The 20,444-nt window shown below is 46.2% G+C and overlaps 1 protein-coding gene across 2 annotated transcripts in view; it reads left to right on the plus strand.

Moving 5' to 3' along the window:
* Window positions 1–20,444, plus strand: part of LOC122787663 (DNA topoisomerase 2-alpha-like) — a 1,447,528-nt gene that overhangs the window by 1,091,319 nt on the left and 335,765 nt on the right. The gene's annotated exons all lie outside the window — the stretch shown is intronic.

The raw sequence follows: 20,444 nt of genomic DNA on the forward strand, positions 1-20,444 counted from the left end.
ATGTAGTTTTCCTGGTTGACTTTTCTTCTAGGAGCTTGTTTTAACAAACTGTCGAGACTTGACTGTTTAAACAAAAGATGTTAAGTTGTCTATCTCGCCTTCATTCTTGCTGGATGGGTTCGGAGCTGACCTCGGCTCCGACTCGGCCACTGTAAAAGCTCGAGAGTTGGTTCCACCGGCTCGAGGCTCCCCTTATATCCCACAATGCTAGGCGAGAGTTACCTCAGATCTCGTTTGCCGCTACAGCTTCGAGGTTGGTTGCTTCTACCGGTTCCTGGTGAGTGTTAGCTTTTTCTTCAAAAAGTTACTCCTTTTTCCCCTTTTTAACTTATTTCTTCCTAGATTAGTGTAGAACATTGAGACTTTTTCCCCGACCCTATTTTTCCCCGTTTTCTTACTAAAAGAACTGTTGGTTCTTCCTTTGGCCTTCCCTTCCCTAGGGAGTGTTTGTGTAGTTGCTTTAACTTTTTGTACTTAAGTATTAGTATTTTTGGCTAAAATTATTATTTTTTTTTTTTTAGTATTACTAATTTTTGCTGACAGGGTATAACTGTGTGTTTGGGTGTGTGTTAGTGTACACCTGTCAGTTAGGGAAATGTCAAAAGAAGCAAAGGTCTCCGGATTCAAGAAGTGTGATGCGTGCTGTCAGAAAATGTCTCTGACAGACGCTCACACTTCTTGTGTCTATTGTCTGGGGCCTTTGCACCTGCAGGACTCCTGTGCTGTGTGCCATGGCTTCAGCCCCAGGGTCCTGCAGGAAAGAAAAAACAAGTTGATTCTGAGAGGCTTGTTAAAGCCAGAGGATTCCCTGTCAGTTTCAACAGGGAAGCCCTCTAAGGCATCGAGGTCTTCGGCTCCGGCTTCTGAGCCGAGACCTCAGGTTGTTCAACCTTTGCCTTTATCGGCTCCGGCTGGAGCCGATAAGACTCAGTCCACAGTTTCTGTGGCTTCCTCGGCTCCGGCCGGAGCCGAGGTTATCGAGGTACCCGTGTCGGCTCCGACAAGATCTTTGGAGCCGACAACCAGAAAGAGGTCTAGGTCACCTTCTCTTGGCTCCGTTCATTCGGCTCCAGGATCTCCCCTGCTGTCTGAACGGAGCCAAAGGTCTCATTCCTCTAGGTCATCGAGGCTTTCCGATCATGACCTTCAGAGGGTGGTGAGTCGACTACTTAAGTCCGAGGCACTAGCCCAGATGCTTCAGAGCCCGACTCATCAGTCGGTGCCTGCCCCGGTCCATCAACTCTTTCCTCCTTCGACTCTTTTGAGTTCGGAGCCGGGTCGTGTCGGAACAGAGACTGTGGTCACTACGGAGCCGAGACAATTGTCTTCGGCTCCGTCGTCGGCTCCGTTTTCTTCCTTGGAGGAATCTCTGCGCCGGACTTCCCTCGGCTCCGAGGGGGTGAGTGGCATCGGACCCTTGTCCGACCCCCCTCTCCCTCTCGGTGCTTCGGCGCTGGTGAGTTCGGCTCCGACATCGACCTCGAGCCATCACTGTCGGTGCCGAGGGGGTCCTTAGCTCCTCGGAGCGGGGACCTCTGGCTCTGCCTGACAGGGGTGCATTCGAGGTCATGCGGAGTGTGTTAGAGCCTGGCTCTACTCCACAGTCGGCTCCGTCAGCCCCTCCCTCTATGCTGCCTCAGGGTAAGTCGACTCACTCCCTCATCCCGGACCGCAGAGAGCTAGCTCCTCAGGAGCCCCTTTGGGATTTCATTCTCTTCCGAGGCCTCTCCTGATTTGGCAGAAGAGCCCCCTCGGAAGAGGAAGTGCAAGAGGAAGCACATTGACTCACCTGAGTCTATCACGCCGGACACAGTTCTGGATGATTCTGAGGGTTCCCCGTTCCCCTTCTGAAGATGTCTCATTTGCAGACATTCTGGAGATCCTGAAACAGAGGGGAAATTGGCCAGCCCTCAACCCTTCGGAGGACGAATCTGTGTATCTTGAGGCGTTTGGCTCGCCCTTCCACCTCCTGGGTGTCCCCCTCGACCCCTCATGCAGGTGGTTGCTAAGAAGGCATGGACGGCTCCTGATTCAGTGGACCCCACTCCCAGGAGACCCTCCAAATTCATCACAACTCCATCAGACAAGCAATTTTTATCAAAAGGAGTTTCTGTGGATGCTATGGTGGTAGCTGCCGCCACAAAGAAGGAACTGGCTGATCCTTCAGTGCCTGTCCATCCACCTAACAAGGAATCTAGGTCCATGGATAGGTGCGGAAGCGGATGTTCTCCTCAGCGACATTTACCATGCGTTGGCTGAATTACCTGTGCCATTTCACTCGCCTTCAAAGGGACTTGATCAAGGAAGCGAGTGAAATGTTAAGGACCCTACAGCTGCGGGTTTCAAGAGAAAATGAACACGCAGCTGGCTACCCTAATTCCATATCCAACTCCTCCATGCCTCCTCTCTTATGCGGCCGATGGAGCGAGCAGAGCCGAGGGACAGGGGTAGCCTTACGTAGGCACGCCTGGATGCGGCTATGCAACTTTATGGAACCTTTCAAGACGTCTTTCACGAACTCCCTTTGATGGATCATCTCTCTTTGGTCCTCAAGTGAAAGAAACCCTGACTAGGTGCGAGACTGATGGCAAGACCCTTTCTGCCGGAGTCCGTTTTCGACTCCTTCTAGGCCTTACCCCAAAGGCCAGAAGGGTGGGAAGATGTGGTTCCGTAAACAATCTCAAGGGACTTAGCCTGACGACAGAGTCGCTTTCCTACCAAAGGCAGAGGTGGGAATAACAATGGTAGACGCCGCCTAGGGGCAGGGGGTCCGCAGAACCAGGGCAATCGGGAAGCTTTTCCTGACAAGCCTTTTCAGCATCCCTGAGGTGTTGCCCGACTGCCCATCTTCGGAGGCAGTCGGGGAAGATTGTCACTGTACCCAGAAGCCTGGCTATCCCTGACTCAAGACAAATGGGTACAGTCCATCATTTCCCAAGGCTATTCTATCCCCTTTCTTCGCTTTCCAAATCAGTCAAAAAAATCCCTTCCAGATGTTCCACCCAGCTCAAAGGGATATAGCAGCTTTGGAAATTTCAAAACTGCTTGCAAAAAGAGCAATTCAGCCAGTGCCAGCAGACCAACAAGGATCCGGAATCTACTCAAGGTTCTTTTTAGTTCCAAAGAAAACAGGGGACTGGAGACCGATATTGGATCTCAGTGTCTTGAACAAATCAGTCAAGAAAACAAGATTTCGGATGGTCACGCTGCAATCCATTCTTCCCCTTTTGGGCAAAGGAAACTGGATGTGCTCTATAGTACGCATCCCGAAGGTCTATCACATAAAAATGAACAGACGCTCCAGAAGATTCCTCCGCTTCAGGCTGGGAACCAGTCATTTTCAGTTCAGGGCCCTGCCCTTTGGTCTCACCACTGCCCCCCGGGTGTTTACCAAATGCATGGCAGTGGTAGCTTCTCACCTGAGACGACAAGGATTCCAGGTGTTTCCATATTTGGACGACTGGCTCCTCACAGCTCCCACCAAGCATCTCCTTTTGATGGCCAGAGATTATACTTTTCGCTTTGTCAAAACTGGGTATTTCAATAAATTGCGAAAAGTCTGTTTTGTCGCCTTGTCGTACTATTACCTACATAGGTGCAAATTTAGATACTATAAACATGTCTGCAACTAACTAACCAAAGGATATCAGACATTCACAAATTGGTGTCACTTCTTCTCAACAACAACAGAGCCAAAGCCAGGTTAGTTCTAAAGGTGTTGGGAATCATGGCAGCCATACCTCTCCTCCCATTGGCCAGATACCACATGCGGATCCTTCAGTGGATGCTTTTTCTCAATGGTCATACCAGGAACTTCCAATGTCTCACACCATTATGATCACGCAAGCGTGCAAAAGCATCTCATGTGGTGGATGTCTTCCCCAGCTCCTGTCGGAAGACCATTTGTTCCACCTCCTCCGTTGCTACTCTGACAACGGATGCCTCCCTGATCGGGTGGGGGCATTATCAGGGCAGGACAGTCCAGGGCACATGGCAACCAAACGAATGCCACTTGCACATAAATGTTCTGGAGATGAGAGCAGTGCTTTTAGCGTTGCAAGCCCTTCAAGACTCTCTTCCCTTAGGAACGATTGCAATCCAGCCAGACAATATGTCTGTAGTGTGGTACATCAACAAACAAGGCGGAACCAGATCATACCCCTGTGTCGAGAAGCACTCAGACTGTGGCAATGGGCGATTTCTTCTCAGCGTTTTCTGATAGCAACGCACATCCCGGAAGTCCAATGACATTATGGACAAGTTGAGCAGAGCTATACTCATGCCTCACGAGTGGTCTCTGAAAGACTCTGTAGTGAGAGAGATATTCCTCAAGTGGGGTCAGCCTTGCTGCGATCTTTTTGCTACTCCCCAAAACAGCAAGTGCAGAGAATACTTCACTCTATTCCCTTTACCAGGCCAACCCAGCAGGGACGCTCTAGTCCAAGTTTGGCCCGGGACTTCTGTATGCATTTCCTCCTTTCCCTCTGATCTCTCAAGTAATACAGAAAGCTATCGCTCAGAAGGCCTCATTGATCCTCATTGCTCTTTACTGGCCTCGACAAGTGTGGTTCCCCTTTCTACATCGTTTTCTCTTGAGCGACCGTGGAGTCTGGACCTAGTTCCAGATCTTTTGATCCACCAATCGGGTCAGTTTCATCGCTCCTCCCTCTCTGAACCTCACTGCTTGGTTCCTCCAGTTCCAACCGTAGCCAGGCTTCCTCATTTATCTCACTCGGTTAGAGATATATTGATAGCTTCCCATAAATCTTCCACTCGAAAGATTTATTTGAGTAAGTGGGAACACTTCTCATATTGGGCACAAGGAAAGGACATAGATCCTTTCACCGCTTCCATCCAACTAGTCCTTGATTTTCTAGCTGAACTCTTCCATGCAGGTTCATCTCCATCTACTCTTAAGGTTCAATTGGCAGCTATTTCTAATTTTCATGTGGGCATTTCTGAATCTGCCCTAATGTCCCACAAACTTTGCAAAGCCTTTTTGAAAGGAGTTTTTCTTCTCAGACCTCTTATAAGAAATCCTCCTTCTCCTTGGGACCTAAATTTAGTTCTTGCTTCTTTGATTCTTTCCCCTTTCGAACCTGCAGCTTCATGTTCCTTGAAATTATTATCATGGAAAACTCTCTTTCTGGTGGCTATCACATCAGCTAGAAGAATTTCAGAACTTCAAGCACTCAGTTGTCGTTCTCCTTATCTTTTGTTCCATAAGGACAGAGTTTCCTTACGAACTAACCCGTCCTTTTTGCCTAAGGTGGTTTCAACATCAAATCTAAACCAAAGCATTGACCTCCCTGTCTTTTTCCCAGAGTATTCAAATAGGTCTGAACAAAAATTACACTGCCTGGATCGTCAATTAAGGTACTACTTGGACAGGACGAAACAATTCAGAAAATCTGATCAGCTGTTTGTCTCCTATGCGGAAAGCAGAAAGGGACTTCCAGTTTCAAAGGTATCATTATCCAGATGGCTAACATCTCTGATTACCCTTGTTTATGAGATTAGACACCAAAAACTGCCTAATAAACCTAAAGCCCATTCCACCAGAGCTTTGGCTACTTCTCTAGCCTTCCAAGACAGACTGCCTATTGACACCATTTGTGCAGCGGCTACTTGGGCTACTCCTCACACTTTTATTTCCCATTATAAGTTGGATTTAGCTTCTAGGCATAGAGCTAATTTTGGTTCCACTGTTCTAGAGTCTGTTCCGTTAGGCCACCCGGGACAAGGTGCTAGGGACGCGGTCCCATCCAGCAAGAATGAAGGCGAGATAGACAACTTAACATATAGAAGTTATGTTCTTACCATAACGTTCCATGTTAGTTGTCTTCTTCTCGCCTTCTTCTTGCGCCCCACCCTCCTTCCCCCTGGCCTGGACAGACCTAGAGGAGTTGTGATCGTGACCTCTCTTTCTACCACCTCTTTCTTAGTCATATGCTATTATGCATATTTCTTGCTTCAGGATGTAGGTCACCCTTCTTTCTTCCTGTTGTTAGAGGTGGATTCTGTTTTGCAGTTATACTGTTATAAGCTGGGGTTAGCTTACAAACGAGATCTGAGGTAACTCTCGCCTAGCATTGTGGGATATAAGGGGAGCCTCGAGCCGGTGGAACCAACTCTCGAGCTTTTACAGTGGCGGTTGAGCCGAGGTCGGCTCCGAACCCATCCAGCAAGAAGAAGGCGAGAAGAAGACAACTAACATGGAACGTTATGGTAAGAACATAACTTCTATTTCACTTTTTTTCTATCAGTTTAAAACTATTTTTTTCCTCTAGAAAAATGTGGGTCTGGTAAAAATAAGTTAGTGCAAATTGTCTTGGCTGCATGTGGAAGACTGTTGTGATCGGTTAGTTCTTCAGACCACTGTTCTTTTACACTGGATCCTACTAGTGTACCATCTTCTGGGGGTTAGCCATATCCTCTGCGACTGAGTCCCTTCATTGGGCAAGGGAGAGTTACTTTTGTTGAGCTGAGGAGAAGTTAAGGCTGTGCCCATCCCTGTCCAGAATCTGGGAGCAGCCATACCCAAAACCTCGACAATATGACACTATAGAAATTTTTACTGGACTGGAAATCCTAAAATAGGGAAGATTGACCCTTACTTGGGGAAGAAAATGTTTCTTCTTTCTGGGTGTGGTTTTCCTTTGTCAGGGATAACAAGGTACTGTAAATTAAGTAGGTTCTAATATGGCTTTATCATATGGGAAGCAGTTGGCACGATTGTGACACTTTTGTTAGCCCATTTTATTAACTTGTCATAGGAGATAAGATCGGGGGGGGGGGGGGGGCAGTCCAGAAATCTTTTGTTCAAAAGTCATTACAGTAGTCTTGTTGTTCCACAACAGAGTTTTTATAGTCGCACTTTAGTTATTAGAAGTTTATTCTTACTCAAGATGAGTGCCAGATTTGCCATTGCAGTCTTGCAGGGCAGCATAGTTTGCCCCTCCTCCATCCTAGGTCTGGGGTTATGGCCTGTAGTGCTACAGTCCATGTCTGGGATGAATCCTGCTACAGTAGTGATTCCTATGATGAGAGTAATGTTCATATTGGGTATTTTCTCTACACTATGGGTTTTCTCCCCATATGAGATCCCCTGGTGGTAAGGCAGAGCAGTGTGTCCTCCACAGCTTTAGAATGACACCTGATCCATATATGACTGCTCTTCTGCTTCCAAATCTGGTGTATTGAAATCCTCCTCTTGAGGTATCCTCTCTTACTTGAAGGAACCGCTGACACGTGGGATTTTCAGAGCTGTCGTCTTTGGTGTAAGAAAGCTCATTAAATCCTGAGCTAGATGGAATGTGTTTTTTTGAAGACTGTGAAGTCTGTTGTAATGAGTAACCTAAATCTAATATGCGACATCAACAAAACCTTCTGGAGAGACAGGTTTGTCTTCCAGAGGCCGTTCCGTCTCTGGAATAGACTTCACATACACGCCAGAGTACCTCACTGACTCACCAAGCACAACCGTTTTAGTGGATGGGAAACCACAAATTTGTCCCAGGGGTTCCACCTCTGTCCCTCATTGACATGCAACAGGTTCTGACGGAGGTTTATTTTGGGGGGGGGGGGGGATAAGCTATTGGCTAAGCTTGTAAGGGCCGCAAGGCCATTAGCCTAGTAACCTATGAGCCAATGAACTGCTGTCTAGGCAGAGGCAAGCCATTAGCTTTAGTGTATTGGGCGTTTTTGCAATGGAAGCTGACTTGGAGCATCTGTACTCAAGTAGGTGCAGAGTAGACAGTCTTGCTCAGGGAACCCAACTGCAAATTGACATTGCCCTCCCTTTTGCTGCTGCAGCTCTCCAAAGGCTTTTGAGTAAACTGTCATCGCCACAAGCTTGGTCTGAAGCCATGCTTAAGGCAGTATGATGGTTTCCAGAAGCTTCTGACGAGACCCCCTGCAAAGTCAAGATTTGCTAAAGGGAGTTTGCAGTCCTGGTGTTGTGGACCTAGTGAAGCCCTTTGACTTGGTATATCATCTGTTTCCCATTTTTTTCTTCCTAGAAGTGATGACTGCAGTAGTTAATACACTCTAAATAAAACTTATGAAAAAGGGAGTTCCTATGGATCAAGAATATCTAAAATCATCCCAGAAAAGATGCTTGTCAAAGGGACCATAGAAAGCCTGTCTGAAAGCCCATGGAAAAACTTATTCCAGAATTTGTGGTCCTGTTAAGACACTGGAATGATGGGATTGGTGTTTGTGGCACCATCTAGTGACTGTAGTGAAGTCCACGCATCTTGAGCTCCTTGCGCATCAGTCCCGCTCCTGTTCTTTCTCCAGATCTCATTGCTATTTAGACTACATCTCCTGTTCAGCTTGCCTATTTAGAGTTCAACTTACTGGTCAGCTAACTGGCAAGTCTGATTGTTCTGTATGTAGTAGTTTACACAATGTAGTTTGCTCACTTGTCCAATGTTATCCTTTGTATTTTCCCTCCCATTCCAGTCACTCTTGGGCTGTTGGCCACAGGCTTTTTAGGTCCCTTGTTTTCTTTTCTTGTGTAGTGTCCTAGAGTAGGTTAACTTTAGAACATTTGGTTCTGTGCAGTCCTAGGAGGTGTATCCACAGACTTGTACAGATGAGCTTTCCTTTTTCTCCTTGCCTGTAAGTGCAAGTACTGTGGGCATAAGATTCTACCACAGGACCCCTGCGGTTCTTGTGTAGCATGGTTAGGGGCATCACAGCTACATAACCGCCTCGTATGTGTGTAAAAAAAAAAAAAATGACTGCCAGAACTCTGAATGAGGGAATAAATTAGTCGTCAAGGGCTTTTTGTCACTGGACTGTGCTCTGACCATGGTGTTCTTCATTCCACATTGCTGCAGTCCTAACTATTGGGTAGTCCGCTGTCCAGTCGGCCCGAATACCAAAGTATATGACTGACGTCGGTCAGGGCGCATTAGACTGACGTCAGTACGTCAGGGTACTAATGCGCATGACCGACGTCATATCCTCAGTCTTTTTTGCCGCATGGTCCGATGCAGAAGCAATTTTGCGAGTGCAGGTTGGCGTTCTGAAAGTTTCTGAAGTCAGAGTTTCAGACCGAATCAAAGTTGGCTAAGTACCCCGTTTGGGAATATTTTGGTTTTTTCTTGCCTCAGTATTTAACCGGATGTCAGAAAAGTGAATAACTGTATTTCTTGTGGGAAACAGATACCTCATAGGGATTACCATACTTTGTGTATACCTTGTTTAGGGCCTGAGCACGACGTTGTTGGATGCCACTCTTGTGCTAGATTTAACAAACGCACTATTAAGAGAAGGTTAGACTGTGCCAGGTTAGTTTTTGGGAAGCGTTGTAATTATAAAATGCCGCCGGAGGCTCCGGCGCTTCGCCAAAAGCGCAAGGACAAAGCAGCAAAGCCTAGAGTGGAAGAACCGACAGTCCCAGACGTCGGATCTTTAGAAGGCTCAGTGGAGCCGGAGGTTTTGCCAGGTGTTTCTTTGGAGTCTCAGGGAGAGACTTTACTGTTACAGGATGTATCCTCAAGAGGAAGTAGGCCAGGCTGAGGGGCTTCTCAGGTGGCTGTTCTTCCCTCTCTTCCTAAGGTGGTTAGAGCCTCCCTTCTGTTTCCAAGGCTTCTTTGAGAGGCAGGCCTAGTTTAACTTCAGTGGGGGTTTCTCCTAGTGCTTCAGGGTCTTTGCCTAAGAAACATATGCTTAAAATGGCGGAGGATTTGATTACTATGATTAGAGGTTCTATGCCCCCTCCTGATAAGAGGCCTAGGGTGGAACCTGAGTTTGAGAGTTTTGAGCAATGTTCGGAGGCTTCTGAGTCTTCGGTTGAAGACTTGCAGGAGTATCCTCCTTATTCTGATTCTGATGTGGATGATTCTACTCCTTCAGCTTCTCCTCCTGAGGATTTTTCATTTTCAGAGACTCTGCATTCCATGAGGGAGCATTTCAAATGGGAAGGTCAAGATTTCTCTGATTCCAGGAAGAGGCTTAGGGAATTCTTGTTTTACCCCAGCATAGGCCTTTAGCTATACCTCCTGTTCTGAATGTGGTGGAAGATGTTTTGCAGAGGCTTCCCTCAATCCTGATTCTTTGCCTCCTGCCCCAGTTAAACCGGATAGGTACTATAGGGTGCCTGAAGCTCATAAGTATCTTTTTAAGAGTCCTAGGGCAGACCCGGAAACTGTCTCTCAGGGGCCTAAAGGTGTGAAGGCCTCTGTTGTTAAAAATCCTGTTCCTCCTGATAGAGGCAAGGGCTTTGGATAGATGGGGAAAGAAAGTGTATACTTCTTCCACTTTAGCCATGAGGGCGTTGAATTGTCAGTTTCACATGTTAAAATATCAGAATTATCTCCTTTCACAATTGAAATCTAAGGTGGATGCTCTGGCAGAAGGTATCGAGTGTAAAGAGTTGCAGGATTTAGTTCATGTGTCTGAACAGGTGGGTAAACATTCCTTGCAATGTGGTTTTGATGCTGTGCAGGCCTCCTCGAGGGTGGCTGCCACTGGTTCTGTTCTTCGTAGGCATGCCTGGTTGAGAGATCAGAATTTAGCTGAGCATGTTAAAACAAGGATTTTGGATGCTCCTTTGCAGTCTGATGTGTTGTTTGGTTCGCCTGTGGAAGCAGTCTTAAGGAAAATGGAGGACAAGGCTAAGTCTATGCAAACTGTTAAGGATTTTTTGCAGGTGCAGCCTCCGAAGTTTAGTAGAAATTGGCCTACTAAGGGATGGACTTATCCTGCTTATTATTCCCAGTCTAGGGGTAGGTCTAGACGTGGTAGGGGCAGAGCTCAAGGTTCTTTTAGGCCTAGGACAGGGAGTTCCCCTGCTCAGACTTCTGGTGAGGGCAGGGGTCAGTCCTTTCGTAAGCAGACCCAATGACCTGCCTTTTCAGCTGCCAGTACATTCTCGCCTGGCAGCACCTTTGGGAGGAAGGCTGTCTCTTTTCAAAGAAAATTGGGATTTAATTACCCAAGACAGATGGGTTCTGGATATCATTCACATGTTACAGGTTTTATTTCCATACCATGCCTCCTTTCAAAGGCATGCCAGACATTCCTCCTCTACAAAGACAAGAGGCTCACAAGCAAATTTCTCTGTTGCTCCTCATAGGGGCCATTCAGCCAGTTCCTGTGCCAGAAAGGGGCCTAGGATTTTATTCTCGCCTGTTCCTAGTACCGAAGAAGGGGAACACGTGGAGGCCAATTTTGGATTTATCTATCCTCAACACTTATCTGGACATTCCCAAGTTCAAAATGTTGACGTTACAACAGCTTTTACCTCTGCTGGGCAAGGATCACTGGATGGTAACTTTAGATCTCAAGGAAGCTTACCTTCATGTGCCTATAAGACTAAGTTGCAGGAAGTATCTGCGTTTCGAGCTGGAAATTCTCATTATCAGTTCTCTGCATTGCCCTTTGGCTTATCCACTGCCCAGAGTATTCACAAAGGTTCTGGCTCCAGTGATAGCTTACTTCAGGCTAAAAGGAATTCAAATCTATCCTTACTTGGACGACTGCCTGATTCTAGCTCAAGAAAAGGAAGACCTTCTACAGCATTTGGATTATGTCATAGCAGTGCTAAGATGCCTAGGGTATTCTGTGAACGAAATAAAGTCCAGTCTAGTACCCTCTCAAGACATGTGCTTTCTGGGTGTGAGACTGAATACAGCAGCCCAGATGGCCTTTTAACCCCGGACAAACAAAAGAATCTTTCCAGTTACTTCCATCAACTATCTCTTCAGTCCGGGCTGACTGCAAGGACAGTCCTTCAAGCCTTAGGGTTCATGGCATCTTGTATTCTGGTGCTTCCCAATGCCAAACTGCATATGAGGAAGCTGCAATGGTATCTCAAAATGTATGGACACAGCACTGCCAGGATTTGGACACTGTCATTCAAATAATACCTTGCATTCAAAAGGAATTTTTGTGGTGGGCTCAGGAATGTCACCTAAACAAGGGACTCTCTGTGACCCGCCAGAGGCGAGTCAGATTCTAACGACAGATGCCTCAGACATTGCTTGGGGAGCTCATCTAAATGGAAAGTGGATACAAGACAAGTGGCCTGCCAGACTACAGCATCTACATATCAACATGAAAGAGATGTTAGCAGTCCAGTTTGCATTAATGGCTTTCAAGGAGTTACTTCTTCCAGGGCAGGTGTTGATTCTAACAGACAACACAACTGTCATGTGGTACATCAACAAACAAGGGCGAACACATTCTTACCCATTGTGCAGGCAAGCAATGATTTTATGGGAGACTGGCCTCAGCTTGCAACTAACTCTTCAGGCAAGGTTTCTGCCGGGAGCACAGAACTCCTTAGCAGATGTGTTAAGCAGACAAATCATGGATCCCCACGAGTGGAAACTGGATCTTCATGTATTTCAAAAATTGACAGTGTCATGGGGAACTCCAGACATAGATCTGTTCGCTTCTCCACTAAACCACCAGTTGCCAAAGTTTTGCACAAAGAGGTTTCATCACACAGCTTGGAAAGTGGATGCTCTTTCTTTCAGTTGGAAAAATCTGCATGTGTATGCTTTTCCACCTCTGCCTCTTCTCCCAAAGGTGCTTCTAAAGGTCAGACAAGACAAGCCAAGGATGATTTTAATAGCTCCAGATTGGCCTCGCAGCACTGGTACCCATTACTGAGGAGTCTGGTAAGGAAGCCTCCATGGCCTTTACCCTTGATTCCACACCTGTTGTCTCAGAGGGACGGTCACCTGCTCAATGTCAAGCTTCAATCTCTTCATCTAACAGCCTGGCATATTCTGTTTTGAAAGACAGCAGGTCTCAACTTCCTCAACAAGTTTTAAATGTGATTATGGAAGCCAGAAGACCTAGTACAAGGAAAGTGTACGCAGAAAAATGGAAGAGATTTTTATTTTGGAGTGCAGCAAACAATTTGGAGATTTCTGAGCCTAATTTGAGTGTGGCTCTTCAATATCTTACTGAGTTATTGGACAAAGGTTTGTCTTTCTCTTCCATTAAGATTCATGCTGCAGCAATTTCAGCTCACTATGATTGTGACCCACCATTGTTTTCGCATCCTTTGTTCAAGCAATTTCTTAGAGGGGCAAAGAATATAAGACCCCCGAGAGCTCCTACTCCTGCTTGGGATCTCAATTTTGTGTTGGAGAAACTTACTCTACAACCTTTTGAGCCTGCGGCTACTGCTGAATTGAAATACTTGTCATGGAAGACTGCTTTTTTGTTGGCCATTACTTCTGCAAGAAGGGTTTCTGAGTTGCAGGCCCTTATGGCGGTAGAGCCTTTTTTGATTTTTCATAAGGATAGGGTATCTTTACGTACTAATCCTTCCTTTATGCCTAAGGTGGTTTCTAGTGTGGCTTTAAACCAAACTATTCATTTGCCTACTTTTTATGCAGATCCCCAAAATAAAGGGGAAAAGATTTTGCACACTTTAGATGTACACAGGCAATTGCGTTATTATTTGAGCAGGACTAAGGATTTTAGGCAGTCTCAGCAGTTTGTTTCTTTTGCTTTGAGTTCGCAGGGCAAGCCTGTGTCAAAACAAACTATTTCTAGGTGGATTGGGTTTTGCATTGCATTTTGTTATTCCCATCATGGCAAGGAGATTCCAGCTGGGATTAGGCCTCGTTCCACTAGGGCTACTGCCACTTCTACAGCATTTCTAAGGGGGGTGGCAACTAAGGATATTTTGGAGGCAGCTACTTGGAGTTCAGTGCATACTTTCTCTAAGCATTATCACCTTCCTCTCTACTCTAAGTCTAGGGCTGGTTTTGCCACAGCTATTTTGCAAGGCATGTTGTCAGTTCCTGCTTCCTTATGATTTGCCAGCCTCCCTTACCTCTGCTTTGGGATTCTACCCAATAGTTAGGACTGCAGCAATGTGGAATGAAGAACATAGTACAGTTTTGTACCTACCATAAATGTAGATGTTCGAGGATCCACATTGCTGCAGTCCAATTTACCTCCCTCCTTCCCCTCTGTGTTTAGGGGTGGTTGTGTAGGTGAGGTTATATTCTGGTAATTTTGTATATATTGTACATATTTTTGGTGCAGGTATGTTTGGAGTTTTTGGTTTTGGCCTTATCTTTTCAGGGTCTTCTGACATCTGGGGCAAGAAAAGACTGAGGATATGACGTTGGTCATGCGCATTAGTACCCTGACGTACTGACGTCAGTCTAATGCGCCCTGACCGACGTCAGCCATATACTTTGGTATTCGGGCCGACTGGACAGCGGACTACCCAATAGTTAGGACTGCAGCAATGTGGATCCTCTAACATCTACATTTATGGTAGGTACAAAACTGTACTTTCTCCACAGCACAGGTGACAGCCGGAGAGGATAAAAATACTGAAGAGCAGCCATTTAATTGGCGCCTGACAAGGGGCCTAAAGTCTGCCTCAGCAGTCTACCAAATCCTCTTCACTTCCAGGCTACAGTACGTGGACTTTACCGAGCACTCTATTTCCAAATAATATTCAGGAAGACCTCCCTTGGTGTTTTCCAGGCCAGCATTGATATCTGCAGTTAGGTCTCTCTGCAGCCTGACCCAATTTCTTGTGGGAGTCCATGTTACCTGCTTTTGTTTAGGCTTAACTTTGTAATGGAATTGTTTCGGCCCTGACTGTCCTAGGGTGTGACAAAATATTCCACAGGTCATCCCTTCCTCCTCAGAGTCTGGTTTTGTGCCAGTAGAGCAGGAATTGGCACTCTGGCTTGTCAGACCCTGCAGTATGGTAGATGCCTCCCGCTCCATTGATTTTTGGTACCAATAACCAATGCCATGCCTCCCTGCATTGGCTACTGTTAGGGTATGGGAGATCAGCATCAAGTCTTTGGCTCTAAGCATGTTGGCACAGATGGCTTTGGTGCCATTTTGTCAGTGCTTGGAGCTCAGTGTTTTGAGACCAAAGATCCCTGATTTGGTTTTCGTGCTAGAGTTCTTGGTGCTGAGGTCTTTGTTCCCACATACTTCAGTGGGTGGCTTAGTGCAGAAAGGTGCCTTGCTCTTAAAGACTGCGTGAGGTACCAATACTCTAGCGATGTCCCACAGCTTAATAGAACTTAAGCTGACCGTTTGAACTCCCACAGGACCAGTGGAGGTAGTCATGTATTAGTGTGATCTGAAGGCCACACTTCCCATGGGAATATGAATGAGAAGTTGCGCTACAGTAGCACATGGAAGTGAAAGCAAAAACACCTAGACTCTCCCTTGGAGTCTCCCACTCAGTTTTCAGTCTGAACTAAGGGGAAGATTCTACTAAATCCTCTTGAGGATCCTTTACTGAGGTGTTGGAAATGAAGGGATCCTGTTAACACCACCTCCCCTGAGGAGCTGATGTTACGGGAGGCCTTTAACTCCTTCCCCTCAACTGCGTAGGTATTGCCTCCTCCAGATCAACTTGACATGGTCTGCAGTATGATTTGAAAAGTGATGAATATGGCAGAGCCCTTCTCCATAAAACCTGACAGAGGGTCTCTGTAATCCCAAAGAGAGACCCTGTTGGAGCAAAGGGTCTCTTGATTCTATTCTGGTGGCTGCAGTTGCAAAGGATCTCCCAGAAGTTGCTCAGGTCATCCATCCTAACAGAGTTGAGTGATGGATTGTGTTGGTGTGTATATGCATCCAGTGCACTTGCAAGTCAGAGCTATGTGGCGCAGGTGATTGTTTCAGAAAGAAATTGGACAAAAGGTGGCTAAAAATCTGAAACCACCATCAGCTGGTGCGCTCTGGTTTCCCATGGGGGTCAGCTGAGTACCATTTCCTCCTTGTCTTGGCATCTTTTACATGTAAAAATGGAGCTAGCAGACCCAGAAGTCAGGTCTACCCATTAGGAGATATGCCCAGTTGTCTTAGATTTCCTAGACCATTTCAAAGCAGCCAATGCCCCCCATGGCAATTCACTCTGAGCAACATTAACAGTCAAGTCTGTCTACATATAAACACAGTCAAGACACTGAACTACTGTTGAGGTAAAGGTGTTACTCTGCAAAAAAAAAAGTACAGCAGAATCAGAAAGTAGTGAAGGGTCTTCTGTTTTTTTCCTGTCCCAACAACCCCAGTCCAGACAGCAGCAGGACAGGGATTCTTGGGGCAGTATCTTTCTGGATGCCAGTCCAGATGGGAGAGGTTCATGGGTAAATGCTTGGTTCAGTCTACAGACTATTACAAGCCTGCCCAATAAACAGAAGTCAGAATCAATCCCTGTACCTTGTATCTGTAAGGTAAAAGCCTTGACCATTATGCCAAGCCCTCCCCTAAACATGTATTTACTACCATCAGGAAATTGAATCCTGATATCCCACATAGGAGGGCATACTCACCACTATACTAGCTAGGAAGACTAATTTCAAAGTGGTATTCCAAGGTGATTCTTTACCACCATTTTGTCTTGCCCTTAACCTCTTCAGTTGTCTACTTGATGGGTTCATACTTGGGTACTAGGCTTTGAGTCCAGGAAACCACTGAGAGAGCCTAGCTCAAATTCCCAGTTGCACCCAAGTACTCTGCTTAAGTGACTTAACTCAAGATCACATAGGTAAATGAGGGCTGAGAAAATCAAGCCCTGTCCCGTGGAAACCTACCGGTTGCAGCCTTAACCCTGAGCCACAACTGCCAGACACAGCTTTCTCCCCTTTGCATAGTAGAGGCTGGCTTAGATCCGTCTGGATTATGGGCCCAATACTCTTCTTATGCGTCACTCTGCTGTCTCTAAATTGGTACTTCTGGTCCCTGTAACCAGGGAGTCCTTTGCTCGTGGGCCACCTGAATGTTTGCCTGACTGTAACTTTCTTGAGGCAGTCTGACTGGTTTTCTCTGCTCACACTGGCATTGGATGGCCATCATGACAGGCACCTGGGTCAGGAGTTATATCGAGGGCTGCTTCATTCCCTTTTTGATAACACCCAATCATGTCTTCCCAACCTTCCCCCGTACCACCCAAAGGGAAGCAGCCTTCAAAGAGGCTCAGCTTTTTCAAACAGAGCAATCCAAGGGGTCCCACAAGGCCAGAGAAGATCTGGATTTTACTCCAGAATTTAGTACCCTAAAGACCAAGGACCTCAGGCCAGTCCCAAGTCTGAGTCTGCTTAATTCATAAAGGAGACTGAGCCATCATTGCAGTTCATTCTGCCTTGCCTCCAGGCAGGCAGTCTCTAGATCTTTTAATGTACTTGCCTCTCTGTAAAAATGGACTAAGCGTTAAGACAATTCTTCTGATTCCAGGTACAAGCCAGTCAGTTCAGGGCAATGCTTTTCAATCTTACAAGCCCCTGGCTGTTAGTGTATGGCCCTGTTACAACTGAAATGGCTTGGGACTATGTAACATGGTTTCTAGTGGCCCCACAATCGGCTAGTAATGGCAAGATAACACTGGCTATAGTTGCCTCTTTGGGAATCACAGTAAATGTGGACAAATCTCAACTAGAATGTTCTTGGCATGTTTATATCAATGAATGTCTGGATTCCCTTTATAGTTGGCAATTCTTCCACAGGAGAGAGATACCTTTACTGATCACAACATGGATGTTCGTGTTTCACTGTTGCAGTCCTAACCAATGGGTTATCAGGCTCCTGGTAGCTCTCTATCGGCCAGAATACCAAAGGGAAGTAAAATGACATCTGTGTCTAAGGACATCAGGACGTCCGATGCAAAGGGATGCACCCGACGTCACTTTCTCATTCTTCCTTGCCGCGGAGCCCAAAGCAGAAGCATTTCTTGCACAAGTGCCGGTTGGCAGGTTTTTTTTTTGTTTCTGACTACATAGTTGAAGTCTACTACAGCTACATACCCTGTTGGGGATTCTCTTTTCTTGCCTTAAATGTCAGTAATTGTCTTACCTGTGGAAAGCAGATTCCCTATAGAGATTTTCATTCCCATTGTATTTGTTTAGGCCTTGACCACGACGTTCCTAACTGTAATCTCTGTGCCTTCTTTAATCCGCGTACTATTCGTCGTCGGGCTAAGCTTTTAACTAAACCTTTTGGAGTTTGGCCTAAGTTTGTCGGTATTGCGTCCGCTGGTTTTTCAGGCTTCGGATGTACCCAAAAAACAAAAGGATAAGGACCGTGACAGGCTTCAGAAGGTTAAATCCTCTGACAGGTTGGTTGTCATGCGGTAGCCAGTAAGGTGCCTTTGCAACCCCTGCAGTCTGTGGATTTTCAACTGCAGGCCTTGGTTCAGACCATTTCAGAGTCCCCCCCGGCCTCCACTTTGCCTTCTGACCTTTCGCCTGTCGCCTTTTCATCTGGATCCAGAGCTGCTAAGCTGACTGTGGTGTCTGGGCCTCCGTTCTTTGTTCAGACAGCAAGCTCCTACAAGACTACCTCTTCTGCAACTTCGGCAGTTGCCAGGCCTCCCGAGTCCTTTAGGCTTGCAGGTAAATCTTCCAGTCATAAGCCTGTGAAAAAGCAGGCTCCAGTTTCTTCTCGTTACCCTCAATCCCAAATGGTTAAAATGGCTAATGACCTTTTACTCTTATTAGGGGTTCGCAGCGTCCTCCTAAAAGGAGTTAGGGATGTTTCTCCTGATGCTGTCTTTTTCTGTTTCGGATTCTGCTGCATTTCTGCTGATGTAGAGAAAGTTTCTCAGGCCTTCTCCTATCTAATGCCTCTCCTCCAGCAGATTTCTCATTTGGATGATTCTTTGAATACTTTCGGAGCATTTTAAATGGGGAAAGTCAGGATTATCTCCAATCCTAAGAACAGGATTAGGGAGTTTTTTGGATTTACCTCTGCATAAGCCTCTGGCTATTCCCCCAGTGTTGGAAGTGGTTGTTTTTCTGGAAAATTCCTTGACTCCAAATTCGGTTCCTCTTGCTCCCAGGAAACCTGACCGGTACTATAGAGTTCCTGATTCTCATCTGTTTCTTTTCAGGAATCCGTTGGCTGATCCTGAGGTTATTTCTCAAGGGCCTAAAGGAGTTAAGATCATTGTTATCAAAAAATCCTGTTCCTTCTGACGGGGAATCTAGGAACCTAGATAGGTGGGGTAAAAATGTTTATACCTCTGCCACTCTTGCTAATAGGTCTACCAAGTCTTTCATATGCTGAAGTACCAGCAGCACACCTTGGAGGCTATTAAGTCTAGGATAGCATGTGTGCCTCTCTTGGCAGAGTAAGGATATGCAGGATTTGCCGAATTCTGCCAGTCTTGTCAATAAACATTCTTTACATTGTGGTTTTGACATTTAGAAGCCTCCTGCAGGTCTACAGCTACTGGATGTGTTATTAGAAGACACGCTTGGCTCAGGGAACAGCCCCTTCCAGAGCATGTCAAGGCTAAGTTTTTATAGATGTACCTTTGCATATGGACAGTCTTTGGCAGCAAAGTAGAGGAAGTGCTCAAGAAGATGGAGGATAAGGCCAAGTCTATGCAAACTTTTTTTTTTTTTTTTTTGCAGGTTCAGCCTCCTCACTTTAGCAGGGATTACCCTTCTAAGAGTTGGACGTTTCTTGATACCAGCAGACAGAATTGTTCTAGGACTAGAGGTTACAAATCATCTAGGGGGGGGGCAGGTGGCTACCCCTCAAAGGTCTAAGCATTGGCAGGCTTCCACTTCCAAGGCTGGAAGTTCTAAGCCTGCATCTCAATCAAAACACTCAATGACTTATTCCAACTTCTGCCTCTTCTTGCCTACCTGGATAGTCTTTTAGGGGGAAGGTTGGCCCTTTTTGCAAATGTCTGGGCCACTATAACGGATGGCAAATGGGTACTCAGAACTGTATCCCTAGGGCACAAGTTTTCTTTCCACTCCTTTCCAGTTCCCAAAGGATTCCCGGACACTCCTCCAAACCAAAGGGCAGAAGTAGAAAAACAAATTGTCTTTCTTCTGGGAGCAATAGAATCGGTTCCTTCTCAGCAGGTAGGCCAGGGTTTCTCTTCCAGACTTTTCCTAGTTCCAAAAAGAAGGCACCTGGTGTCCCATCTTAGAGCTGTCCATTCTGAACTCTTTCTTGGTAATTCCAAAGTTCAAAATGCTCACTCTCCATCAGTTGCTGCCAATGTTGGAAAAGGATTCCTGGCTGGTAACTTTGGATCTCAAAGAAGCTTATCTGCACATCCCTATCAGGGAAAGTTGCAGGCAATACCTTCCTTCCTTCCTTTCAGGGTTTGCAGGCAGCATTATCAATTCTCTGTGCTGCCCCTTGGCTTTTATCTACTGTTCCCAGTGTTTTCACAGAATGCCTGGCTCCAGTCATTGCTTTTCACAGGCAGAAGAAAATTCATATTTATCCATACTTGGACTGTCTGATCAAGCAAATTTTCAGGAACCGCTCTTAAAGGATCTAGAATTTGTAAAGAGACTTCTCTCTTCCCTGGGTTACACTCAACGAGGAAAAATCAAAAATGGTACCTTCCAAGGAGATAACATTCCTGGGAGCGAGTCTGAATACAGCCGCCCAGATATCTCACCCAGGAGAAGCAGACCACTCTTTCACTTTACTCCAAGGACTTGGCAAGCCTGTCCCAG

The sequence above is a fragment of the Protopterus annectens genome, chromosome 13.part0 (assembly GCF_019279795.1).
Source record: "Protopterus annectens isolate FY-2018-M chromosome 13.part0, PAN1.0, whole genome shotgun sequence".
NCBI lineage: Eukaryota > Metazoa > Chordata > Ceratodontiformes > Protopteridae > Protopterus > Protopterus annectens.